Consider the following 5,897-nt stretch of genomic DNA (forward strand, 5'->3'; position numbering starts at 1 on the left):
TTAAACCTTCAGACAAAACGGCTTATATACTGTAAAACAATAGTATGATTGACAAAAAGACAAAAACAGCACAACCTGTACTATAAGACAATATTATGATAGACAAATATAGCAAAACCTGTGCTGCAAACGAATAGTAAGTTAGATAAATCCAGCAAAACCTGTATTGTTAGCCAATAGTATGATAGAGAAATAGACAGATAGAGCAATACCTGTGCTGTAAACAATAAGTATGAAAGACAAATACAGCAAAACCTGTACTGTAAGCAAATAGAATGATAGACAAATAGAGCAAAACCGGTACTGTAAGACAATAGTATGATAGAAAAATAGACACATACAACAAACCCCGTGCTGTATGACAATATTATGATAGACAAATACAGCAAAAACTGTACTGTAAGACAATAAGTATGATAGACAAATACAGCAAAACATGTACTGTAAGGCTCTATAATGATAGACAAATACAGCAAAACATGTGCTGTAAACAATAGGTATAATAGACAAATACAGCAACACATGTCTTTTAAGACTATAGTAAGATAGAAATATAGACAAACACAGTAAAACCTGTGCTGTAAACAAATAGTATTAGATAATTACAGCAAAACCTGTACTGTAAGACAATAGAATGATAGACAAATACAGCAAAACATGTGCTGTAAATAAATAGTAGATCCAAAAAGTTCATTTCTTCAGTTTACTTTTAAGACAGCGGTCTCTATTGGGATAACAGAAAAATAACACGAAAATCAAAATGTATTTTGTCTATAATGTTGGTGCAAATGACAGTGATATTTCCTGTGAATTCCAACTAAAAGCTGTTTAATATAAAATGATGTCTTAGTATCTAAAACTCTAAACATTGTCCATAGATTGAATGAGCGCTATAGATGCACTTTATTTTAATTAGCCGTACCGATGTCCCATTTTGAAGTCAAAGAACTGTGGTTTATTGAGTTTACCTTTGTATTTCATAATAACATTGGTGTATATGAATAATTATCAATTATGGACTACTTGTTGAGGTGAGTATGCGGTTATATAGACCGGAACAAATAGTAAGATCGAGTCAATATCATAAATCACCGACGTCCACGTGATGATGATTCAACCAATGTAGAGGTCGCTACACCGTGTGTCGTCTAATGTATTAGATGTATCCATATAAAACGAATATTGCTTTTAACACGTTTCAGAATGAGGAAATGAATTGTGAATGTTTTAAACAGAATAGATATAAATAATCTTCAGGTTATTGATCTTGTAATAGACGAAGCAAATCTAAAAAATACAGACGAATTATGACCGAATCGTTTATGTTTTGATACATTACGTACGTCTATTAATAAACATTTGTCAATAAATAAAATTAGATCACGTTTATGCGAACCGTGTCACTAGGAAAACAGTAACGGTAACTCTTTTCAACCTTTCTTTGATGTTCGGGATGCTACTATGTTTGTGTACGTGACAAAGGTACAGCAGTTGACCTGACCCAATGTGTATTCATTGTGTAGTTTGGACCAAATGCACTATGCATTTTAGGGTTGAGGCTAATTTTACTGTTTTTTTACAGTTTTCTCAGATTAATATCTGTGGAAAACAATAACAGGCATTCCAAATTTTGTCAACAAAAGGCTTGTAAAGGGCCATCGTATATACTGATTACAAGAGTCTTGTGACGCTGCCACATGGTGATTTGTGTCTGGTTTTCAAATACTTAAAAGTAAATGTAACATGGTACTTGAAACATTAACAAACATAATTTTCATATCAGTTTTGGTTTAATGATGGAACAATTATTTTGTTTTTATGATGTCTTATGCTTTTAAATTAATCAATTCTGTAAAATGAAAATAGAATGCAACCAGTCTGGTTTCCCTCATTATCATTTCTTCCGCATTTGTTGGCATTAAGTTGTAATCGATGCATATGTAAACAGTATCCTTTTGTATGCAAGTGAAATTTGGTGTATGCACAACGCTCCAGAGATAGAACATGTACATTTACATTTTTATAAGAAATGACTAAAGTTGCGACGACACTTTCCAAAATATTTATTGTATAAACATATGATAGAATTTGGAGAATCATAACAATTTTACCTCACAAAATATATACCAAAAAATATCGCATTTGTTAAACTCGAATCCGTACATCTACAAATTCTTTGGATGGTGAAGTTGGAAGGTATAATAATATACCTAGAGAACGTAGATATTGTAGACACTGTAACTCCCCCTCTACAGTAGAGGACAATTTCATTTTGTATTGGTCTGTTTTAAATTTAAAAACATCAGAACCCGTTTTATCAAAAGCTTTTGATGCCGTTTTATCAAAAGCTATTATTGGGAAAAAATACATCTGTGTTTAAAGTCGTTCAGTAATTGAGCGTCCATAATATTAAAGAATTGTGTCTACTAGGAAAATTCATCTATTAGGCAAACAAATTAAGGGTATTATAATGGAATATGATTGTCTTCATTCTCTGTATATTGTCCATGAATTGTGTATAATATATCGTACACTGATGGGCTAATGGCATACTTATGTCCCCACAGGTCACTTACCTGTGTGGAAGTTAAGTCCACCTTAAATTGGGAGGATACCGAAGTACACTGATCAATCTGGTGTGGTGCAGGCGACCCATTTATGGCGATAGACATGTTGATACTCCTGGTTTACTGTTAACTGGTTTATCAGCATAAAAGGGTATAACAGATTCAGGACTCCGAAAAAAACAAGATAGTGAATATACAATACATCCTCTGTGTGCGCTAAAAGTAGCACATGCTAACCCATGTACACGTGTTTTGTCAACAACGACACATTAAATGCTTATATACAGCCAGTGTCTTCCGAATAATTCAGCTAAGTATTGTGATCTATTTTCGTCACTATTACTCCAATAGCATAGTAATTCACAATTGTACGTATCATACACTACACCAAATGAAATATTTCAAGAGCTGAAATGTCACATTAGAAATCCCATAGCATATGTTACTGGTCTTAAAACCCTCAATTGGTTTACTTCAAGCAAATGTACGAATAGGATAAAAATGACACGCATGCATAAATATTAGGCATATACGCATGTTGATATTAATTTAACATTAACTTGACTTTTTATTATATGCTCATAAAATATACCCAATGGTTTACTATTCTTATACGCCGAGTTTTTACTTTAATTTTAGACTTTATCTTATATTCTAAAATAGGTATGTAGTTGAATACATTATGTATAAATTACATGATGTGTCATTTTTAACACATTCCTAAGACAATGTCTATATTATGCCGATTGTGTGTGATGTAAAATTTACTAAGGAGGGGGCTGGTACGAATACAAGTGTATCGTGTATCTCCATCTATACATATTATTAATGATATCTTTACAAATACACATTTCTAAATAAAACATATTGTTCATTTTTTATTGGTATCATTGTCTCCTGAAAATGATGTGTTTAAGGTGTCATACCTTGTATCCTTTTGATTTTTTTCTATGAATTTGTTTAAATCTGTTAATGTAACATAACGTGAAGTGTTTTTGAAGTCTCAATATTGTTTTTAATTGCTGTGTCGGATGACAAAGTAAATGAAAAAAAAGAGTTAAACATTACATTGTACCTGTAATAAAAATAGAAACAAATTATTTTTTGACAACATAATTTTCATGCAACGTAAAAGTACTGTCTAAATTCGGAGTCCTTGACACGGTATCCTCTCTCCACGGAAAACACATCCGATGTCAAAAGTCGGGAGGTTGGGGCGTGACTAATGATAGTCTTTAACCGATGGATATGAGTACCTTGTATGTACAGATCCGTTTTTAGCTCTGACAAGAAAAGGGACTAAAAAAACAAATATTGAAACTGACTATTGATCAATCCCGAGTACGTTCCAGTGAAAACAAATAAGACATTGTTTGACCTTTCCGTTTTGACAGATGAACAAGAGATCAGTAAACTTTACCTTTGGCAATTGATTAAGTAGGGCATCTTGTTTAGTTTGATTTGACAAAGGTACTTGAAATAAAAACGGGTGGTCGGTATTGGTAGCAAGGATTAATACCAACCATCGACTGTCAGCTAAAATACCCTAAATAGTGTAGTAAATGTTTTAACTTGGATAGTCACTTTCATATCAACCTTGTACAGTAAAGTAACTGACATATCAACATTGTACAGTATAGTAACTGACATATCAACATTGTACAGTATAGTAAATGACATATCAACTTGTATACTAGTAGTAACTGACATGTCAACCGTGTACAGTAAAGTAATTGACATATAATCTTGTATAATTACTGACATATCAACCTTGTACAGTAAAGTAATTGACATATCAATCTTGTATAGTTACTGACATATCAACCTTGTACAGTACAGTTACTGACATATCAACCTTGTACAGTATAGTAACTGACATACCAACACTGTACAGTATAGTAACTGACATCAACTTGTATAGTAACTGACATATCAACTTGTATTCTAGTAGTAACTGACATGTCAACCGTGTACAGTAAAGTAATTGACATATCAATCTTGTACAGTATAGTAACTAACATTTCAACACTGCACAGTATAGTAACTGACATATCAACATTGTACAGTATAGTAACTGACATATCAACTTGTATTCTAGTAGTAACTGACATATCAACATTGTACAGTATAGTAACTGACATATCAACTTGTATAGTAATTGACATATAGACAGACTTAGATGTATTAACTTGTATTGTAACTGACATATCAACTGGTATAGTAACTGACATATCAACATTGTACAGTATACATGTAGTAACTGACATATCAACTTGTATAGTAATTGGCATCAACTTGTATAGTAACTGACATATCAACTTGTATAGTAATTGGCATCAACTTGTATAGTAACTGACATATCACCTTGTATAGTAACTGACATATCAACTTGTATAGTAACTGACATCAACTTGTATAGTAACTGACATATCAACTTGTATAGTAATTAAATGACATCAACTTGTATTTTAACTGAGATATCATCTTGTATACTAGTAGTAACTGACATGTCAACCGTGTACAGTAAAGTAATTGACATATCAATCTTGAAAGTATAGTAACTGACATCAACTTGTATAGTTTCTGACATATTAACTTTGTACAGTATAGTAACTGACATATCAACTTTTATAGTAACTAACATATCAACCTGTACAGTAACTGACATGTTAACCGTGTACAGTATAGTAACTGACATCTCAACTTGAATAGTAACTGACATATCAACTTGTATAGTAACTGACATATCAACTTTTATAGTTACTAACATATCAACTTGTATAGCATAGTAACTGACATATCAACTTGTATAGAAACTGACATATCAACTTGTATAGTAACTGACATCAACTTTTATAGTTACTAACATATCAACTTGTATAGCATAGTAACTGACATATCAACTTGTATAGAAACTGACATATCAACTTTTATACTAGTAGNTAGTAACTGACATATCAACTTGTATAGTAATTGGCATCAACTTGTAGAGTAACTGACATATCAACTTGTATAGTAATTGGCATCAATTTGTATAATTACTGACATATCACCTTGTATAGTAACTGACATATCAACTTGTATAGTAACTGACATCAACTTGTATAGTAACTGACATCTCAACTTGTATAGTAATTAAATGACATCAACTTGTATATTAACTGACATATCATCTTGTATACTAGTAGTAACTGACATGTCAACCGTGTACAGTAAAGTAATTGACATATCAATCTTGTAAAGTTTCTGACATATTAACTTTTTACAGTATAGTAACTGACATATCAACTTTTATAGTAACTAACATATCAACCTGTACAGTAACTGACA

Source organism: Mizuhopecten yessoensis, unplaced genomic scaffold, assembly GCF_002113885.1.
Source record: "Mizuhopecten yessoensis strain PY_sf001 unplaced genomic scaffold, ASM211388v2 scaffold81, whole genome shotgun sequence".
NCBI classification, from domain to species: domain Eukaryota; kingdom Metazoa; phylum Mollusca; class Bivalvia; order Pectinida; family Pectinidae; genus Mizuhopecten; species Mizuhopecten yessoensis.